The sequence below is a fragment of the Nannospalax galili genome, unplaced genomic scaffold (assembly GCF_000622305.1).
Source record: "Nannospalax galili isolate Female #2095 unplaced genomic scaffold, S.galili_v1.0 scaffold586, whole genome shotgun sequence".
NCBI classification, from domain to species: Eukaryota; Metazoa; Chordata; class Mammalia; order Rodentia; family Spalacidae; genus Nannospalax; species Nannospalax galili.
The window spans coordinates 6,420,973-6,443,529 of NW_008355363.1; the positions used below are offsets into that span (position 1 = coordinate 6,420,973).

Sequence of the window (22,557 nt, forward strand, 5' to 3'; positions counted from 1 at the left end):
AAAGCTTCTGTACATCAAAAGAAGCAACCAAGGAAGTGAAGAGAAAACCCACAGAATGGGAGAAAATCTTCACCAGCAACACATCTAACAGAGGTTTAACATCCAGAATATATAACGATCTCAAAAAACAAAGCCTCAAGAAAGGAAGTAACCCAATTAAAATATGGGCTAAGGAACTGAACAGAGAGTTCTCAAAAGAAGAAATAAAGTTGGCTAAGAAGTATCTTAAAAGGTGTTCAACATCACTAGTAACTATGGAAATGCATATTAAAACCACTTTAAGATTTCATCTTACCCCAGTCAGACTGGCTAAGATCAAGAGAACAAATGATACTAAATGTTGGAGAGGATGTGGGGAAAGGGGAATGTGCAACCACTGCTGGTTGGATTGCATACTTGTTAAACCTATGGAGAACTTTTTAAAAACTACAAATAAACCTTACAACTTTTTAAGTTTATGTAATGGATAAGCATTTATTTAATGAAGAATTTTGGTGACATAGGAGACAATGGAGAAAGAAAGAATGTGGGATCCTATGTAATGATTTATGTTGGGTGTGATGAAGTATATAGTCATGAAAATGTCTGATGGGATGAAGAAAAATATTGAATAGGAATAAAGTAGTGGAAACAGAGAAAGGCTCATTTTTTTTTTTTTTTTTTATAGATTTTTCTCTGTGACTTTTGCCTTTAGTGATAAGGGTGTTCTTTCCTCTAGGCTGCATGGGATGAGATGACATACTTTGAGTAAAGGTCAAAATATCTTCTGTTTCATGATGTGCTGCAGTGGAGAAGGGCAAAAGTGTTCCTACTACTTCAAATATTCTTGGTGTAACACGTGCTGCACTTTATAACACAATAAAGGAAAAACAATGTGTAGTAATGTATGTGAAACCCAGACTGCTACATTTAATTTCCATATTGTACCATTAAGTTTTTTCTTACTATAAGAAAATAACTGAAATAATCATCTTACAAAGAAAATCTTTATTTAGCCTCACAATTTTGGAGATTTCTGGCTTGTTTGCGTTGCTTTGGAGCCTACAGTGAAGCACAACTACATCAGGGTGGGACCATGGCTTCAAAGAGGCTGCTCATCTCATGGAAGCTCAGAAGCAAAACAGAGAAAGAAGTTTGGAGTAGTCTTGCATAATTCCATTCCTCCCAGAGACATAACATTTCTAAGGCCCCACATTTAACGTCCCAACCTCTTCCTAATGCATCTATGTAAGGACCAACCCCGCAACACACTGACCTTCATAGATCATTTCTGATCCAAAATAAAATATATATGAGGGGATATTATACTTTAAAGGTAAAATAAAAATAATATCAGACCAATAGAAATCCAGATGATTAAATAATAGAGGCCTGGACTTCATAAAAAGCTAAATTATTTGGAAAAACATGAGAGTATAAAATTCAGAAACATGGATCTATGCAAATAGCAAAAGTTTCAGAAGACAAATGAAAACATCTCTTATTGTTATCATTCCTAATTGATCTAATAGTTGAATTTTTTGTTTGGTTGGGTATTTTTTGGCAGGGCTGGGGTTTAAAGGGTTTCCCTGTATCCACAACTGGCCTGGAACTCTCTATGTAAACCAGGCTGGCCATGATCTGACAGAGATCTTCCTGTCTCTTCCTCTTTAGTGTTGGGATTAAAAGCATGCACAGCCACGCCTGGCTTAGGTGAGTATTTTTTAATCCAATAATAATGACACCATATTTCATGATCATATTACATGGAAACAAAAGTAATAACTTTGCCATGAAAGATGGAGACTATCAGGGATAGTGAGGAATAAAATATACAACTCTGTGCCGTGCTGAGTAATGACCAAAGATTTCCATGCATATTTACAATCTTTGAGTGTTTCCTTCTATGGTACAGCTTTATAGATATCATTAGGAATCTTGAGGAGATAAGTCTATCCTGGTTTATTATGGTGCTGTCTAACCTCTCTATGGCCCTCAATCAAGGATACATATGATGACATTTAGAGTTTAAACACAAATAACTGGAGAAAGAAATGAGATCCTATGGAAGAATATTTAGGCTGAAGATGTCTTTCAGTTTTAGAAGTCAGGCGTAATAGGTAGAAGGCTCCATGTTCTATCCCTAGCCTTCCCCAAATGGAGAAAATGTAGAGTTTGTTTGATTAAAGTATTGATTTTACTTAATAATAATGTATTGATATATTGGTCCCCTCACTATGTCAAATAGGCAATAATAATGCAGCATATTAATGACATAGGAAACTGGGTGTGTGAGATGTGTACTATGATATCAAGATTTATGAACATTTTAATTGTACCAAAGTCTATTTAAAAACAAATTTATACAAACACAAAAAAATTCTTAATGACTACTAAAAGGCTTGTGAGGGCTGTGGCTATCTCTCATTGGCATACACTAATATGTAGTAGGGTCTTGGTTCAAACCACAGTATCACACACACAAAAGGCTTAGGTGGAAGGGTCCTGATAACTATGGGATTAATATAGGGTTATCTGGTTTGTCTCTTTTCACTGGGACATTGCTATTGTTACCAATATTAAGAAGTGTTTCTTGGTATGAATGTACTTCACAGATGAAGGTATTCAAGTAACTCCTGCACTATCAGTAACTTAAAAAAGAAATGAATTTACAAGTTCTGAAATGGTAACACTGTCACCTCTCTCTGCTTCCCTTCCAGCTGCTTGGTCTTTTGTTGTCTGTCAAGTTGATTTGAAAGGGATAAACAGTGTTTAGTGTTAATATAGAATAAAGCAAAGCAGTCTCAAGGAACAAAGTAAGCAATGACCAAAGTGGTGGCTGCACAGAATTACATTAGAAATCAGACTTTATATTGGTTCTGGAAGATTCTAGGGTTGCTTTCAGTGAGTAGTTTTTCAAGTGATTGACAGGCCTCATTAGATTAAACATTAAAGAAAAGGACAACAGAATTTAGTGTTTTACTCTTTGGGAAAGATAAGAGTACCATCTCTACAGATCTGGCAAGAGGTAGACCTCAGTTCTTCTTTTGACCAGGATGACATAGCTTTCCTTTAATGGGCTTCAACAAACCCTCAAAGTTCCTCTGTTTCATAATGTAATTTTTATCATAAAGGGGCCATTGTCAGGCTTCCTTTTCTAGGGTGACAAGTGAAATGAAAGGTGAGATACAAAGCTAATTATAAGGGAGTGGTCCATCCCCAATGGTGTGAAAACTTGCAAAAATCTGTATAGCCACTGAACAGTATATTCAAAACAGGACACATTAAATGAAACCTTCCTCTACTACACTCACTGCAAGCCATGGTTTTCAGAGGTACTATCCACTGTAAGAATGGGTGAGGTCTTCCAAGGGCTCAGTGGGGAAAGGCACTTGCTACCAAGCTTGACAAACTGAATCAGTCACTCAGTCCCATGTGGAAGAAGGAGAAAACCAACTCCTGCAACTTGTCCTCTGACACACATTCACCACAGCAGTTGTATATGTAACCACCCCCCATGCACATACACATACGTATACACACACTGTACACAATAAATAACTTAATGGTATTAAATAACATAGGGGATTTATTGAACTATCAATAAATATCAAGAGGTGGTATGGGTTGTTAGAAATATTTGGTCTTGTAGCTCAATTAAGCAACTAACAAAAAGTAACAACTTCCCTAAAGAGTATTCCAAGATTTCAGATATATGCTTTTTTGTGGATTTCTTGATTTATTTACAACCACCAGGGAAGAGATTATTGGTTTAATAGACACCCTGACTACTTTTCTCAGACTCCACCATAGTGAATTAGCTCAAGTCACTAACTACTGAGAAAATGTGCCCAGGAGCATACACATTTATGCTAGGTTATATGATTAGCCAAATAGTTGGGATCAACACAAATGCTTAAATCCAAATATCTGAGTCAATAATTGGGTACTAGGAACTGGAAAGACATAGGCTCTCAGATGAATTCTATTTATGTGTCCTGGGAAATCACACAACCACCTGTAGAATCAGTTCACAAATCATTTGCGTTGATCTTTCACCTGTGTCTGTTGTTCTAGCACACATTTAACTTTTTGCAGTTCTAACTCAAATATACTATCTCAGGTAATTTTTATTCCTTCTGAAATATATTCACAATAACGTCCTTTGCTCAAGGTTCTTTATATCAAGTGCCTCCTCCTTTGATATTTCTACATTAATATACTCTTATTTAAAGGATAGTTTTTGCTGCATAAGATCTAAACTGTAATTTTTTTTAATTAATAGAGTATGAAAAAGCCTGCCAACTTTTTAAATCTTTAAAATTTATTAACTTTTTAATTTCTACGTATGAGTGTTTTGCCTGCATCTATGTAGGTATACCCAATTAATGTAATGCCCATAGAGACCAGAATAGGGTGTTAGATCCCCTGGAACTGGAGTTACAGTTGTTAGCTGCCATGCTAATGTTGGAAAACTGAACCCAGGTTGTCTACAAGAGCAGACAGTGCTCTTGAATGCTGAGCCATCTCTTTATTCTCTTGTCTGTTTCTTAAATTCTGTTAATAGTTTAATAATCTTTTGTATGACTCCCATGAACAGGAACTGTGGCGTCCCTCCTCTCCAAGAGCAGGAGTTGTGTTTCTGCCCTGGGAGGTGAATCAGTGGGCAGTGTTCCCCTCTTGTGAGCTGGAGCTGTGGTCCCCTTCTGTGAGTTGGACCTATGGTTCCCTCTTACGAGCTAGAGCTGTAGTCCCTTCACATGAGGGGCTTTGACCCCTACCATGAGCTATGTTTCCACATTCCTTTGTATAGCCTGATGGTGAAGCAGAGTAGAGCATGGAGGGCTTACTGATGTTGGGCAGCAGTTTCAGTATTCTCTGAGTGACTACATTCCCCACAGACCCCTCCTTGTGATCCACATTGCACATCGTAAAGATTTTACCTCTTATACTGGGACAGAGGAGGCTTCTGTTATTTTCAGATCATGATTTTGGGAGAATTGATTCTCTGGAACAGATCTTTCACCTCCCCTATGGTCCACACGGCCACACCTAGTCCTGGGTATCCAGGTCTTGATGTTGGACCTCTCCCATTACCAGGCATCAGGAGGCGTTCCACTCTTTTCCTATTACTCTTGTACCACCCCAGTATGCCTTCAGCTATGCCCCAATTGAACTTTTAGAGATAAAAATCAGTCTGGGAAGTTTTTTAAAAAAGAAATAAATAAATTGAAAGTACTATAATAATTAAACTGACAGAGCCCTGAAACTAAATAAATGTACTTATATCTTAGACTATAAATTAGAAATTCTATATCTACCTTAATTTTTTAATATTGTTGACTTAAAACTATACACCAAGCTTCAATAATAATGTGAAATTTTTCAGTGTTCTTATGTGAATTTGCATTCACTCCCTTTCCATATTCTCCAACATACATAAAATCTTTCAATGTAATCATGTTTTTTATGTGTATTTTTGAATTTTTGTGCATTTCATGAAAAACAACTTAAACATCTTTATATCCCCTCCCTTATCCAGACCCCCCATGTTCTGCCCCATCAGATTTCATGACTGTCATTTATGTTAAGGCCTATTGAGTCAAGTTAGTGTACTCAGACATCTCTCAGTACAAGTTCATCCACTGGGGTCTAGTCAGTCTAGAACCTCTCCCACATCCAGCAGTTATCAATTCCCAACAGTTCTTTGGCTAAGGTTGGGACCTTCTGCCCATTTTCCCACTTCTATGCTGAATTTTTGTCTGCTTGAGTTTGCATGAGTCTTGTGCATACTGACATTATTGCTATAGTTTCATATTAGCAAGGTTCCAGGAGCCTGTAAGACTATTCCCTTATGAACATACACCTCATCCACTGTCTCTTACAGTCTTTCTGCCCACTCTTCTGCAATGATCCCTGAGTCCTGGGTGGCTGAAGTTTAATATAGGAGCCCTGTCCAAGGACCCACACTCCGCAGACTCTTTCTCTATGCCTTGGCCATTTGTGGCCTTTTGTGTTCATGGGCCTAGGTTGCATGAAGGAACTTCATTGATGAGAGTTGAGAGATGCATTAGTATTCATTCTATCCCTTGCTCCACTATATTCCATGAGTGTTAGGTGTAAAGGTTGCATTGTAGATGTGCCACTTAGGGCTGGGCATCTCACACACACTTATTCTCTGTGTGTAACCAGTTGTGGAACTCTGTAATAGCCTCTGCCTTTTGCAAAAGAAACTTCTTTGATGAGTGATGACTAGGATACTTGTTTGTAAATATAAGGATCAATATTTAGCATATAGGGATGTGACATCCTTGGGATTTTCTCTAAATTTTATGACCTCTCTAGCCATGTGTATTTGACTATGTTTGTAGTATCATACATGAGTTTCCTCCCATTGAGTGGGCTTTAAGTCCAGTTAGGTAGCTGGTATCTTGGTGGTAATCACCGAGATAAAAGTGCCACAACTGCACCAATATAGTTTGTTGTGCTGGTCATTGTTGTAGTTATTAGGCCTCAAAGGTGGGGTTTCCTGTTACTTCTTAAAGAAAGCAATACTAAAAAAATATTTTTAAATTGAAATATTTCCTTGAACTTACCATTGCCATTAAGATTTATATTTTGCTACAATGTACCTTTGATGATTATCCTTATTAATGTAATTTGATAGAGAAAATGCAGGTTATACAAACTTCTCTCTGGGTTGAGGACATTTCCCAATAGGATTTAGTAAGCAGTGTACATGTGGACAAGATCATCCCATAACTTGGGGCATGCATGGAATATAAAGAAATGAGAAAACTAGGGAGTGACCATGATTTGAGCTTCTCTGACTCATTATATGAAACATCTAAAACCAAAAGTCAAACTTAATACATTTAATCTTACCTTTAATTGTTTTACTCAGGTATTTTTTCCACACTAATTCAAAACGGATTAAAATAGTACAAAATGGGTTTTCATATTGTTTGACAAATATTGTCCTTTCATTTCTTTTTATTAGTATCTAAATAACTACTTGTACTTTTCTATAATATTGTATACTATTTGGATACATTATGTTCTGCCAGACATCCACCTTTATTTTCTCATAATATACCACTATACTTTAACATTTTCCATCTTTTAGGTTCATTGTTGTGTTACTTTTTTGTTTGAGAACTTTTCCTTTATTTTCTATGGCTTGGAACTCTAGATGAAATTAACCTTCAGCTTCTGATCCTCCTGCATCCCCTTCCTGAATGTTGGAATTTTTGAATGCTTCACCAAGAGTGTTCTATACACTCCAGGGGATCAAGGGCAGGGATTCATGTAGCCGTGAACACTCTACTAACAATGCTGCATCCCCAGCCCTTTTATATATTTTTTCATCAAGTCATCCATTTCATTCACTATTACTTAAATTGTGTCTAATTTCCTGTTTGACCTTTGATTGGCTATCATTTCTATATTATGGTTCTACATCTAGATATTCTCCTTATATAGAACTTATTCCAAAAACATATGTGTTAATCCTTGTTAATTTTCTGTTGTATACCTAGTCTTTGAAACAACCAGGTAGTTAAGTAGACCACCATGGTCATATTAGTATACTTAAGAGTCCAGTAAGCAGTGAGCATACCTCTGGTCTTAAATTTATAGCAAACCTATGGTAAACTAGTCTATTCTTCTATGCACATTAATTTTTAGAGTTTAGTTTTATAATGTTTCTATTTTTACTTTGATCATCTCAGATACTTGTTATAGTATCAAAATCCTGAATAACAGATAAACATTATCAAGAAATGAGGTCTATTTTCATTCTATTTCTGAGAAAAATGTCAGAGTCTTTAGAATTGCTTTGTAGCAGGTATTTGGAAAAGTTTGGAGTTGACTGCAGAACACTTATAATGATGAAATCACAAATTAACATACAATTGTACTAAGGACTTGGAAACCCAAGATATTTAAAGTAATTTGTGAAGTTAGTTAAAGATGGGTCTGATGAACTTCCAGATGGGAATGAAGATTCTGTTGGCCATTAGATTGAAGGGCATTCAGTGTGGTAATATTACCTAATTAATGGATTTCTCCTGAAAATATATTAGCTCATAATTTATTTACTTTTTATTACTTTTTTGAGACAAAGTCTCAATATGTATTCCCAGATGGCCTGGACAAGTTATGTGGACAATCACAAGCTGGTCTTGATCTCACCTGGATTAACCTGCCACTGCTTTCTGAGTGCTGGGATTAAAGGTGTGTACCACTATTCCTGGATAGTTCTTTTTGTTTCCTTTTTTTTTTGGTGGGGGGTTCTTTTTGAGACAGGGTCTCCCTGTAGCCCCAGCTGTCCTGGAACTCACTATGTAGACCAGGCTGGCCTTGAACTCACAGAGATCCGCCTGCCTCTGCCTTCCAAGTGCAGGGATTAAAGATATGCGCCACCACACCCGGCTAAGTCATATTTTTAAACCTGCTGAATTGATTCTTACACATAGCACCGAGTACACTGGCAAAAAGCATTCAGAGATGTAATAATAAATTTAACTATGTAATATTAGATAATGTATAATGACATTCTTCACAATGTTTTATATGTGCCTTGATGCCTAAAGTACTTTCTACATGAAATTTCAAAAGAAGATAGTGAAAGGGGGACTGGAGAAATTGCTCAGTTATTAAGAGCACTGGCTGCTCTTGCAGAGGACCCAGCTTCAATTCCCAGCACCAACATTGCAACTAACAACTTTTCCACAACTCCAGTTTTGATCCAATGCCCTCCTCTGACCACCACAGGCACTGCATGACATGGTAAACTTACATGCATGCAGACAGTACACTCATATACATAAAAAGTAAAAATGTTTTTAAGAAAACGATGAAAGGCCTACAACTTAAAAAGGCTGATTTCAAAGCAATATGTTGGAAATTATATTTTACACTTGTCAGATAAATCTCTTATTATAATTAGAGCTTCTACTCAAACAAAAATACTTTAAAATAACTAATAGGCATAAATTGGATAAAGACATCAGAACTAGGTCTTAGAATAAGCATACCTGATCAAGAAATATATTAAATGATGCCTATATGCATATAATATGCAATAGTATCTGGATTTTAGGGGTGCAAGTGGAAAACTAAGATAGCTTATCAATGTGGGAACATTGAAGGAAATAATGGCACACAAATTATAGAATATTTCATGAAGTAATAGCAAAGTGACTATATGCAGGTACAAAGAATAAATATCCTGTAGATTTTCTGTTTTGCATCAAAGAAACAAAATCTAGACATGATTTTAAAAAGCAATTACCCAAGGATATTGGAGCATGAAAGCAGCAGGGAGATTGGGTGTAGAGTACATGCTTAGTTAGGAAGGGGAAACAGAGTTGCACAGGAAGATTTCTGAATCCCTACATTTAGAGTGGTAAGTATAGAAAAAAATCACAGTAGCAAGATCCACAGGACAAGACTGATAGCTATGGAACACTACACCTAGCAACAGAAGAACAAATAATTTCAAGTGCAGATGATATCTTCATTATAATAAAAATTCTCTGTAATTGCAAAGATGTGCATTACCCAATTTGTTCTATATTCACCATGAAATCAAATATACAGTATCAGGAAAAAAGAAAATAGATATTATGCAATACAATTACAAAGAATAAAACAATTGAGGACTATCATGTCAAGTTAGTGTCTCCAGATGTCTCTTAGTGCAAGTTCATCCACTGGGGTCTAGCCACCCTATTTAGACATGGTAGGCCTTAACACAAATGACAGAATTTATGAAAACCAGTGTGTGGGAGGGTCTAGGGGAGAATGCCAATGAAGAAGGGGTTATAAAGTTGATTATGATGTTCTATATTAAATACACAAAAATTCAATAAAAATTTATAAAAAATAACTATATAAAATAAAAAAATTACAAAACAGAATTGAATATTAGTAAACCCTGAATTTGAATGGAATTACAGATTATTAGATGGTCTTTACAGTCAGAGCATATTTTAGAAAAGCCCAGAAATGATAATCCAGCTTTCTAATTAGAAATCTAAAATCTAATCCAAATGAAAGAGAAACTTATAACAAAAACATAGCACAAAACGTCTCAATAGAAAACAGAAGTTGTCAAAGAAATAAGAATGATAAATATCTAGACTAATTTTCAAAATGAAGAAATAAGATGCACAATCCCAGAGAGATATCTTAAGAAAACTTTACTTCCTCTTGTTAGCAAAATATTACTTTAAAATTCTAATTGTCAAGACAATTCTACTTCAACTCTATTATTAGGATAAGGGTACCTTATCTACAACTACAAGTTGATTTCCACTCTACTTGAAAAGAATCATTTATAACATAAATTTAGAGAAAAACAGACGCAAGAATCAATCCAGTTGTGTGTTTGCAGGTCGTCTCAGGGCATCCAGGTACACGCATACTAGATATCAGTTACTGCATTTCATCGTTAGCAAAGCATTTACGAAGTTGGGCCTGGTGTCCCACACCAGCAATCCCAACACTCAAGAGGCTCAGGCAAGAGATTGTTGGGAGTTTGAGGCTGAACTGGACTGTAATTTTTATATCTGCCTTGTCTATGGAGTGAGACTGTCTCAAAACAAAAATTTTACTAGGATTCAATTAGAAGATCATTTACCTAGCACATGTGATTTCTTAGGATGATCTACAGCATCACAAATACAAACCCCCATACACATGGATGTCAGACTTCATGTTGAAGTACTGTTGTTCTATGAAAAATAGCTGAGAGAAGTCCCACAGTTCACATTAGTAAAAGTGTATGTAAGAGGAGGGAGCTATTCCACGTTTCCTTTTCCTTAACACATATTGTGTCCTTAAATACTCAGCAGCTTCCCATGTTGAAGGGATTACTCTATTATGTTTATCTCAAAGGATATCCAGTTAGACTTGTACTTTTGATTTTGTGAAAAATCTCCATGTTTGAGCTACTCCACAGAAACCAAAGCTGTTCTAAACAGTCATTCAGATGGTCCACAGAAATTTTTAGCAAACACATAGGAAAAGGCTTTAATTTTTTTCATTATAAGAGATCTTTTATTCATGTACAACTGTTAAACCTATTAAGCAAATATGTTATTCTTGTTAAACTAAACATACACATTGTCCCCGTTCAGCCAACTTTTACCATTAGTCTTCTACCATTTTGTGGGGACCTAAAGGCCCCACCTTGCAGAGGTCGGAGAGGAAGTTACTGGGGCGCAGCCTGACTTCTTTTAAGAGTCTGAAGGATACTTCCACACTGCTGAGGAGTGCATGATCAGCACATGACCATCCTTAAGATACACACTCAGGGGGGAGGGGGATTTCCAGATGCCTTTACAAGCTCTGTAACACCTGAAATAAATGAGTCCCTGCTTGACTAGGCTCCCCTTTGCACCTGAGTGTTCCCGGTACTGGGGGTGACATGGGCTGGCAAATGGCGTGCTTACTCATCCCCAGTCATCACTGCTTGGGGGTCGCTGTTTCGAACCCCCCACACCATTTGTCTTGTATTAACATGAAAATTTAGGCATTATACTTGAATTAAATCTTCACAGTTACAATTGTCTGTATATGGTTTGGGACTTTTCAATAGCAATCTCATTCGTCAAATCTAAGAAGCCAGTTTTGACCTAACTAGTGTCATAACCCTTGATTGGGTTCTTTTTGGTGCATCAGCAAACTTTGTATTTTACAATTGCCATTAACTTATCACATTAGCTGGTCCCGGGGATACAACACAACTTCTCTATCAGGCAAACTAAGACAGCCACAATTATTTCTCTGTGTATTTTATAGAACACAGCATATAATAAGCAACTGTGTTACCAGAGAAAATATACCTCTTCTCATCTCTAATTTTTCCTCAAAGTGCCAACTAGACACTAGTGACTAGTTTTAGATGAGGGGGTAAAAACTGCTTAGCTACTGGTGGGTTGGGTTACTTCTTCAGTCCATATTCCCTTTAAGAGTAATTAAACTGTACTTTTCCTGTTTTCCTTATTCTGACTAAATCAGCTCCTACTCCCAGCAATGAGTTCATCAGTAGTAATCACAACACAACACCTCTCAAGTGTCTGTATTTGTAAGCCGTGTCTCAAAGTCAAATTATTGTTTCTGAAGAGAGTAACTAACAACTAGACTACATTGTTAGGACTTCTCTATAATATAATTAATCCTCTTTGACACTGGATTGAGCACCATGTTTGATCGGTGGAGTTAAACATTACTATAGTTTAGCTTTGGAGATTTTACAACTTTTCAGTAGCTGATATGAATGAATTTCCCTCCTGAAAATTCTAAAGGGAAATATGTGCAATTAAAATTCCCATTGTCCACACAATTACAAAACACAAAATTGAATCTCAGGGCATGAATTTAAAAGGTTAAAAAGTCACAGCATCCCCAATATGACAGCTAAAGAACTGTAGCTATGTAAAAGTCATGAGAATAGTGAAGTCTCTTGGGGATTGCTCCTGTATTTCTGAAGACACTATTTAACACTTTGGCTTCTTTTCTTGTTTCTAAAGATGACCTAGTAACATGTCCAACATCCTTTGATTCTCCAGAAACAGGCCTGCCTAAAGAGCATCCAAAGGTATTTGATTCTTTCTGATGATGTTGAGTTATGAGATTTGTTAGTATTCTCAAAGGCAAGTCAGGTTCAGTGTCTGTAATATCACATGCTTGAGCAAAGCCAAGTAATGAAAGAACACTAAGCATGGTTTAGTCATCAATTATTTAATGAATGTGCTCTATTATGGTGAGAGACTAAATCCTCAGTAATATATGCACTGGTTAAATCAAGGGTGATTCTTATTTAAAGTTGGTGTTGGAGAGGTATTCTTCTGTTCTGATAACACTATTCACCCATTATCTGCTGTTTTAGTCACTGAATTTAGAAACATGGGCATCATTGAATAGTGGCTATAGAGCTACCTTAGTCTGGGGAATTTCATCTCAGAAAGTTGTGAATGCATCTGAAGATTAAGGAAAATCAGACAAATATTGCCATTGACTGTTGACGCTACTTGGGATGTGGAAAAAGTGACATCTAAATCAACAGTTCAAATTACAGTTCCTGGTGTATGAATCATGATTCTCAGTGTATGATACTCAATGTGTCACTGTCACTGGTGTTCAACAGGTGTTCTAGGGATAAAATATGATCTGAGATGGGTTAAGCAGCGGAAGCAGCAGATATAAGGTTTACTGTGGGACTAGTGGAGAGGGTCAGGGAAGGGCCTTGAAGTGGGCTTGTTTAAAGGAAATTGGTAGATGGTGATCTAGTGAAATATAAGTAGAAAGATGGCAAGAGGTGCAATATCTATTGTGATCCTTTGGGTAGAGTTATTTCCTCAGAGTTGATAGGAGAAGAAGGGGAGTCTGAGGAGACAGGGTTGACCTGGTATGCAATCTCAAAATCTGTGATGGGGACTGGAGAGATGATTGACCTATCTTCTAAGCCAGGGACTCTGATTGGAACATGCTGTTATGGGGAATCAGGATTACTATCTAACACTTCATATCCTGATTTATTATCCCAAAGCATTAAGCTGATATTTTGGTTCTCATATAATTGTTGGAGACATTTTACTAAGACAGGAAATGCAATTTCCTTGTGGTTTGAAACTTGCTTTTTGATAACCCACCATTTACTTTGAAGCCACTGTGGGGAATGGACACTGCTCCATCACTTAGCCAAGAGATCCCAGTGAATGTCACCATCAGCCACATCAAGTTCTGCTATCCTCAGGATGAGATTCAATCCATCTTCCCAGGTCCACTCAATTTCCCCAGTCTGTTTCCAGTTCAGGTAGTTGAGCCATTTAGATCGACACTGCTTAGCTGAGCAGGTGCAGACTCGTTGAGCCACAGCTGGCTAGGGCACACCCTGGGTGACTTTTTCACCAGGATCTGTTTGTCAATTCATGAACCACCTCTGCAAGTCGTTGTCGTTGTCGTCGTCGTCCTCCTCCTCCCCCCACCTTCCCCATTTTGTATGTGTCCATCAGTCAGCATAACAGAAGATGCACTTCCTCCTAGTACTGCACCTATTGTTGCCCAATCACTGCCATGCTGGTGCCAGAGCTCCTTGAGCTTTTCACTCTCCTTATGTGTGTACTTTCCAACACAGTTTCTGTCATCATACACGTGAATCACTCTTCTATAGAGTGTAAACAAAGGCCGGTTCAGACCCCGTGCTACAGACCTGTAGAAGTCCTTTCTTTTGCCTTTTGCCTTTTGATGATTTCTGAAACATTTTTTATTCCATGTGCTTTCATATAGCATTCAATATTGCTTTTCAAAATTTCAGTTTCTTCCTTGGACCACATCCCCACCTGCCACTTATGTCCCTAATTGGTTAGAGTATTATTATCTTCTTTATCTGTGAACCACCCTTGATTAATTACTGAATCTTCCTCATTATCCAAGCAAGATAAGCAAGATGTTTCATCTGGTTTGTACTTCTGGAAAGTCGGACTCTGCATCATACTTCTCTCAGTAAGCTCATCTGCCACATCTGATGTCATGATCATGACCCCCTCAAAGCTCTGATCCTTTTCTGATAGACGGAATGCGACAATTGGCATTCAAGGAGTTGAATCAACCTCGGGGGACAAACAAAACCTTTTATGCAGAGGTTCAGTAGGATCTTGTATCTCATCAACTTCATTCTGAAGGCAAAGAATGACTTCTCCAGCTGTTTCATGAGTAAACAGCGAGCTCACAATTTCTAGTGTTTGTACCTCAGAACTGTCTTCAACTGTGTTCATCTTCAAATCTAGTCAACATTTGCCTCAGCTAAAGTACTTCCTATAGAATCAAGTCACTGTCTTTTAATCTTGATAACACAAAAGTGATGCTATCTGCAAGACTTGAGTGCATGGAGTCCAGAAAACCCAGGTCAGATTTTCCAAAGACTATCAAGCTATAGGAAGCAAACACTGGTGAGCACATGAGTGTGTTGAGGCCCTGGAAGTGGTGGGTCTGCCCTTCAAGATATTTGAACTATTTTACTATATTCTTTCTCCTGTTCTAGCTTGCCATGTCTCACTGAGGATCAATCTGACCGCACAAGCTTAGCTTCAAGGGGCTGCAATGAAATCAAGCATGATAATTTTAAAGAATTGTGGATTTCATCTCAATATACATTACAATGCTGAAAAAGAAAAATGTTAATTATCCATTAACTGAATCTTAGAATGATTCTATATTTAAAATGCAGTGTTTTCATCAAACAAATACTAAAACTGAAATTGACATGGAAATTTCGCATAGTTATATGGGATTTTAGAGTAAATAAAAATTCTGAATAGAAGACAAATTTGCATACTAAGACTTTTCCACACAATGTTACTGCCATAAAAATTTCAAAGATTAGCTGGGTGTGGTGGTGCACACCTTTAATACCAGCACTCGGGAGGCAGAGGCAGGTGGATCTCTGGGAGTTCAAGGCTAGCCTGGTCTACATAGTGAGTTCCAGGACAGCTGGGGCTACAGGGAGACCCCGTCTCAAAAAGACCAAAAAAAAAAATTTCAAAGATTTGTCACTGATCTGCTGAAAGTAGATATGTTATTCAGAATTCAGATCCTCTTATAGAATAAAAATTGTAATATGATAGTGTCAAAAGAAATCTGTACTCTTCTTGGAATTTCATGGCAGAAATGATGTAAATTGCTTAATGAAGGGCCAATTTGGTATCAAGTTCATCACAATCTTCAAAAATATATTTTACCTGGAGGGATACAATGGCATTTTGTTTTTGAATGATGAGCTTTGGCTTTCATAAGGAATATGTGTATACTAATACAAAAAATTGGTAAATACTTTGAAACTTTGTAGTCTGAAAAATAATGACTTCATTATGAAGTTTTATATATATATATATGTATATACAATATATGGTGTGTTTAATGTTGATTTAAGATAATATGTATAATTTCATATCCAAAGGACACTGACCTGTATTCTGAATTTGAAATTTCACTACCATTATCTTCTTTATGTATATGGACACCTTCTTGTATGTTTTGTGTGTGTGTGTGTGTGTGTGTGTGTGTAAATATCATCCATGTAAATGGTTGTCCTAGTTGCTAGTTGTATTGCTGTGATAAAACAATTTTGGGAAAGAAAGTGTTTATGTCACCTTATTAGCTTATATATCTTTATGGAGGGGGGCCAGGGTGAGAGCTCAGGATAGGAAATTGGAGCAGCAACTGAAGCAGAGATAAAGGAGAATAACTGCTTGTTGACTTGCAGCCCTAGCTTGTGTTCAGGCTGCTATTTTATACAACCCAGGGCCACCTGTACAAGGGCAGCACTGCCTACAGTGTTCCGGGCCTCCCACCTGAACAATCAAGTCAATGCCTCACAGACACACCCACAGGCCAATCCAAAAATGACAACTCTCCAGATGAGGATTGCCCTTTGCAGGTGTGTCAAGTTGACTAAAATATCCAGCACAATTGGCCCTTTACCAACTTGACACCCAAACACATCACTATTAAGCCATAACCTTTCAATTTCTTGTCCCTGTGATCTCATGTTACTATCACAATATAAAACAAAGCACAGCCTTAAAAGACCCACAATCCTTAACAATTTTGAATACTTTAAAAGCTCAATGTCTCTTTTAAAAGTGTCTTAACTGTGGGCTCCTGTAAAATTCAAAACAATTTACATACTGTCTCATTTCAAGAGGGAAGAACAAGGACACAATTAAAACCAAAGACCAGGAGCACAACAGAAACCTGGGGTTCGCTGATTATCTTCTGGGCTTCTAATGGCTTCAGAAGCTCCACTTCTCTCTGATATCAACGGTGCACACTGCTTGTCTCATAGGCTCAAGCAGGCTTCACTCCACACCTGCCAATGCCATTGGTGGTTGTCCCATGGTCCTGGCATCTCCAATATGCTGGTGTCTCCACTGCAACTGAGGTTGAACCTTCATCAATGGCCTGCTCCTAGTCTCACAGGGTTCCAAGCCTCAGATTCTCTCCATGACCCCCTTCAATCCTTCCGCTTAAATGCTCCAAAAAAAACAAATACTATATGGGAGACTCTTTCATATTTCCAAGTCCAGCTTCTAGCTTGAGATGCAGCCTTGGACCCCTCTGGACCCCAGCTTCTGTGTGCTAACATAGAGGAAAAACTTCTCTGAAGTTTGCACCTCAATGATGCTGGTCTCCTGCTAATCACAGCTGATTTTTCAGCCTCAGCTGGCCAGCACTGATTATCCCAGTAAAGCACAAAAGTCTTACTTCACAAATTATTAATCCACAATGTATCATACAAATGGCCAAGATAGAGTCTTTGGAAGAATCTAACTTTTCTGAAATTTCACAAGCCAGGCCTCTATTATCTGCATTTCTCTCAACAGTTGTATCTTCCAAGCTTCAATACAACACCCAATTAAGATCTAAGCAATCGATGGCCTTTTCAGCCCAAAGTTCCAAATGCTTCCACAATCATCCCCAAAACAAAGTGGTCATGTCCTTCAATGTAATACCTCACAATTCTAATACAAACTTCTGTTCCAGTTATTTTTTACAGCTGTGCTAAAGCGCTGACAGAAAGCAACTGGGGGAGGGAAGGATTTATTTGACTTACATTTCCACATCAAAGTTCATCACTGATGGAAGACAGCATAGGAATTCAGGCAGGAACCTGGAGGTAGGAGCTTAATTAGAGACATGGAGGAATGCTTCATATCAGCTTGCTCCTCTGGCCTGTGCTCAGCCTGTTTTCTTGTACAACCTAGGACCATTTGCCAAGGGGTGAAACTGCCTATAGTGGTCTAGGCCCTGCCACCTCACTCAGAAATTAAGAAAATGCCTCTCAGACATGCCCACAGGCCATTCCAATAGAGTAATTTCTCCAATTGAGGTTCCCTCTTCCAAGATGTGTCAGTTTGAAAATTAAATCTAACACACAATGATGAATTAAAATGTGAGTTTCAAGGTACATCTAATGATCTGTGAAAGTTACTAACATCAAAATGAACTTAGATAAGTCCAATAAATTTTCTTGACTTTTTTAATATTCAGTTTTGGATATTAAAAGTTTTACATGCTTTTGTTTTGAATTTTGCCTGTCATTATGTTGGATAATGAGATTTTTGAAGCATTTTCTGGATACATCAGTTGCTTTATCTCTTCATAATGTATTTTGTATATTGTATATTTAACCACTAACATTTTATAACACCTTTCTGATATTTTCAATTTGCATTCATCATTTGAGGGAAAGTAATCCAGAATACTCTAGTATTACTTGGATGAACTTGGTAATTTATGTCATATAGTTACTCAAAATTTTCCAAAATATTAGCCCAATAATGTTCAGGTATGTAGGGCAAGAAAATTCAGATAGACATTCCATGGATTTTGCAACTTAATATAAAAACACAACCAAATTTGAAATGTGCTCAAAGTGAAGCTATTAGACCATTTCAGCATGTAAAGGTCATAATCTACTTAAAGAATAGATGTAGCAGCCTTGACTCCTCCCCCCCCCCAGCCTTGTTCACTCTCCCAGCTCCTCAACCCTGTCTCTCCTCCTAGGGTGGGCACTGACCCATTTCTTTTCTCAGAACCCCAGACCTATGGACTGCTCTCTTGGCCCAGGCTCCTCACTGCTTCCTGATCCTTTGCACCCAGACCAACTCAATTCCTCCCTCTAGTCCCAGGGAGCCCTTGGGGCATGTTCCCTCTCTCACATCACCTTTGAATTCCTGGGCAGCACAGCCACCAGCATCCTGGGGCGAGCTTCTTTCCTGCATAAGTTCGGCTGTGCCCACCCACTGTGCTTACTCCCCCAGCCTCATTCACCCTTTTAGCTTCCCCACCCCATCTCTCCTCCTAGTGTCTCTTGGCATCCCAGAACTCTTGACTGACCTCTTGGCCCAGGTTCCCCACTGCTTCCTGATCCTTTGCACCCAGGCCCACCCAATTCCTCCCTCTAGTCTATGGGAGCCCTTGGGGCCTATTCCCTCCCTCACATCACCTTTGCATTTCTGGGCAGCACAGTCACCAGCTTCCTGGGGCCAGCTTCTTTCCTGGGTAAGTTTGGCTGTGCCCACTGCACCTTGACTCCCCCAGCCTCATTCACCTTCCCAGCTCTCCCACCCCATCTCTCCTCCTAGCGTCAGCACTGGCCCATTTCTTCTCTGGGCAAGCCAGGCCGCTAGACTGGCCTGTTGCCTCAGACTCTCCCACTGCTTCCTGACCCTTTGCGCCCAGACCAACCCAATTCCTGTTTCTAGTCCCTAGGAGCCCTCAGAGCCTGTTTCCTCTTCCACCTCACTTCCACATGCCTGAGCCAGGCCCTCATCCCAGAGCAGCCCAGCCCCCAATGTCCTGAGGCCAGCATATATCCTGGAGGGATCCAGACCTTGGGAGAAAGCGTGAGAGCACCTGGTTCTCATCAAACTTGGGCCTCTCTGGGAAATCCTGAGCACCAGGATGAAAGCCATCTGGCCCTTCCAATATAAAATCAAAGGTGAGAACTTGAAGCCTAGACCAACCAGCTTTGCATGCCCAACAAGTAAACCACAAAGGCACATAAAGTTTACAAAAAGAAGCAGACCTAAATTCAACAAAGGGAAGCTTGAGTCCCAAACAAGAACCAGAAACAAAAGAAATCCACATCAAAGTCACAGCGAAAGAATAATAACATAAAAAACCCAAATAATATATCCCCACCAAGTACCAACAGTCCTGTAGAGGAGTATAATGAGAACCCCCTAGAGATAACATAGGACATAGAATTCAAAATAACAATTATAAACATGATAAAAGAATTCAATGAATTTAAAGACAACACAAAGAAATCAAAGAACTGAAAGAAGATAGGGACAAACTTCTGAATTCATTCAGAACAGTCAGAAATATTGAAGAATACTCAGGCTGAAATGAAGAAGGAAGTGAAACACTCAATATACCAATTAGAAATGACAGGGGAGTAAGCCTCATCAACAGGATGAATAAAATGGAAAACAGAGTATCAAGACTGGAGGATAAAGTAGATGAATTAGACCACTAAAACAAAGATTATGAAAAATTTAAGAAATAACAAGAATGAAATATGCAGGAATTGTGTGACACCACAAAAAGTCCAAACTTACACAGCACAGGCATAGAGGAAGGAGAAGAATCTCAGGATAATGGTATGGACCAGATCTTCAACAGGTTTGTAGAAGAAAATTTCCCCAAATTAAAGAAAGACATGCCCATACAAATACAAGAAGCATATGGAACACCAAATAGAACCAGAAAAGAAACTCTCCTAGGCACATCATAGTAAAAACACTAAACAGACAGAACAAAGAGATAATACAGAATGCTGCAAAAGAAAAACAACAAATCACATATAAAGGAAAACCCATTAGAACTATAGCTGACTTTTCAGTGCAAACTATGAAAGCCAGAAGAGCCTGGACCAAAGTATTCCCAGTTCGAAATGACCACAGATACCAACACAGATTACTTTACTCAGCCAAAATATCTATTATAGTCGAAGGGAAAGGAAAAATCTTCTATGACATAAATAGGCTGAAAGAATTCATGTCCACAAAACCAGCCCTTCAGAAAGTTCTTGAAGCAAAACAAAGAGCTAAAGAAAGGAACAATTATACCCAAGGGGTAACAGAAACTTAATGATAGTATAACTGTGGAAACGTACAGCTACCCCACAACATTATGGAAATCAAAATGATAGGAATCAATACACATTTTTCATTATAACTTTAAATATCAATGGACTGAACTTCCCAGTCAAGACACAGACTAGTTAAATGGATTAAGAAACAAAACCCATCATTTTATTCTCTGCAAGAAACCTATCTCACTTTCAAGGACAGGCACTCCCTTAAGGTGAAAGCATGTAAAAAATACTTCAACCAAATGGTGTTAAGAAAAAAGGAGTTGCAATTCTACTTTCTGACTATACTTCAAACTAAAACTAATCATAAGCGATAAAGATGGTCACTTCATTCTGATAAAAGGAACAACTGACCAAGAAGGTATTACAATCATGAACATATATGCACCAAATTCTGTTATGGCCAAAATAAAAATATTACTACAGGAATTTAAGACCCAGATTAATCCCAACTAATTAATGGTAGGGGACTTTAATACCTCATTGTCTCCTTTAGAGAGGTCAACAGGACAGAGTTTAAAAGAGAGACATCTGAATTAAATAATACCATACCTCAAATGGGCCTAACAGACACTACCAAATATTCCATCTAAGCACCAAAGAATATACTTTCCATTCTGAGCCCCATGGAACTTTGTCCAAAATCAACCACATACTAGGGCACAAAACATGCCTCAAAAATACAAAAAGACTGACATAATTCCATGCATTCTATCAGACTACAATGCAAAGCTTAAAATCAACACTGGAAGAAACCCTAGTAACTACATGAACACATGGAGATTAAACAACACACTCCTGAATGATGAATGGGTCAAAGGAGAAATTAAGAAAAACACACTCCTAAATGATGAACGGGTCAAAAGAGAAATTAAGAAAAAAATAAAAGTATTCCTGGAACTAAAGGAAAAGGACAATACAATACAACAAAACCTCTGGGACATGCTGAAAGCTGCCTCAGAGTGAAGTTTATAACTCTAAGTGCAACTCAAGAAACTTGAAACGCAATAACAAATGAAACCCAAACCCAGCAGGCAAGAAGAAGTAACAAAAATCAGACCAGAAATTAATGAAATAGAAACAAAGAAAACAACAGGAGGAACCAACAAATCCAAAAGCTGTTTTTTTTGACACAATAAAAAAGACTGACAGACCCCCTAGCCCTGTTATCCAAAAGAAAGAGCACCTCCAAACAAAATCAAAGATGAAATGGGAAACATCACAGCAGACACCAAAATGATCCAGAACATTATAAGAGAATACTTTAAGCACCTATATGATACTAAATTTGAAAACCTGAGTGTACCTGACTGGAACCTGAATTAGGCTTCTGTGGGTACCCCTGAATAGGTGATCTGAAGCAATCAGTTCCCTCCAAAATAAACCAAAGAGAACCTGAACCCTGTACCAACCAGCTTTACATAACCAATAAAAGATCTAGGCACCTGAATAATACAAACAGAAGCATACTTCAACTTAATTCTAATATCAGAACCATAAACAATAACAAAAATTTACATGCCAAAACTGCAATGAAAGAATAATAAAATGGAAAGCCAAAACACCATGTCCCCAGCAAAGCCCGCCAATTCTGTAGAAGAGTTCTACAAGGAGAACCCCCTAGAGATAACCCAGGACACTAAATTTAAAAGATCATAAACATGATCAAGGAATTCAATGAATTTAAAGAACACAAGAACAAACAAATCAAATAGCTAAAAGAAGATAGGGATAAACAGCTGAATGAATTCACAAAAGAGATAGAAACATTGAAGAAACCTCAGGCAGAAATGAAGAAGGAAGTGTAAAACTCAATAAGCCAACTTGAAACAACAGGGGAAAGCATCACCTCTAGAATGAATGAAATGGAAAACAGAATATCAACACTGGAGGATAAAGTTGAA

The 22,557-nt window shown here is 37.9% G+C and overlaps 1 pseudogene; it reads right to left on the reverse strand.

Annotated features, from left to right (window-relative positions):
* Positions 1 to 13,338: 13,338 nt before the first annotated feature.
* On the reverse strand, positions 13,339 to 14,765 carry LOC103749635 (annotated as a pseudogene).
* Between the last annotated feature and the right edge of the window lie 7,792 nt (positions 14,766 to 22,557).